General features: G+C 47.1%; 1 protein-coding gene across 1 annotated transcript in view; it reads right to left on the bottom strand.

The window, feature by feature from the left end:
• ADAMTS9 (ADAM metallopeptidase with thrombospondin type 1 motif 9) overlaps nucleotides 1–889 on the bottom strand; it is a 133454-nt gene that overhangs the window by 63468 nt on the left and 69097 nt on the right. The window lies entirely within an intron of this gene.

The following is an 889-nucleotide window of genomic DNA, read 5'->3' as shown; positions in this document are numbered from 1 at the left end:
GATCTGCTCAGGTCCCTTCTGACCCTTGAAACTATGAAAATGTTATCTCCAAGAGAGTCCAAACACTGCCTCCATGCTGCTCCCCATGTGAAGGGCAAGGACCCACAGGCTGCTGTTGCTGATGCTAGATTTGCCACATAGCTGTGCTGAAGTTTGCTTTACCAGCAGCCAGGCCATGCAGGCAAACGGGCTCTCCAGTGGTACCCTGACTCACACAGCTGCAAAAACCTCCAACTCATCAAGGCTGGTAACAGAGCATTTATTTCCCAGTGCTGGGATTTCTCACTCCATAACCTCCAAGTAACATAAGAAATGCCACCCTGGGTCAGACCAGCGGTCCATCTAGTTCAGTATCCCTGCTTCTACCCCTGCTTTTCTAGCTACCCCTAGAAGTAAATAGTAGGGGTAGAAGTGGATGCTACACAGGAAGAGCATTGAACCAGATATATCTACTGATCTGTTCTCTATTTGCCACCCAGTCTGGCATCCACCATTCATGGGTTTAGACAGGCCTGAGGAAACAATCTCCAACCCTACTGTTCAACAACCATTATTAGATCCACCCTCCATGAATTCATCCAGTCCCTTTTTGAACCTAGGTAGCCACCACCTCCTGTGGCAATGATTTCCACAAGCTAACTATACGTTGCATACAAAAAGTCCTCTCTCGTGTTAGTTTTAAACCTGTCATCTACTCATTTCAGTGGGTACCCTATAGTTTTAGCTTTCTGGGCCTTGCTCAATCAACGGAGGTTTTCCAGTAGCTTCGCATGCAGATGTTGTGTGATCAGTGCTTGAGATAAAAAGCAAATGAGAGAGTGATCTAGCAGAGAGGGCAGGTGACTAGGAATCACGAAGCCTGGAAAAGGTATCCAGGTTTCTCCAATGC

The sequence above is a fragment of the Gavialis gangeticus genome, unplaced genomic scaffold, assembly GCF_001723915.1.
Source record: "Gavialis gangeticus isolate Ggan-Ray unplaced genomic scaffold, GavGan_comp1, whole genome shotgun sequence".
In the NCBI taxonomy this organism is placed as follows: domain Eukaryota; kingdom Metazoa; phylum Chordata; order Crocodylia; family Gavialidae; genus Gavialis; species Gavialis gangeticus.
This window is presented reverse-complemented; position numbering and strand designations above follow the sequence as displayed.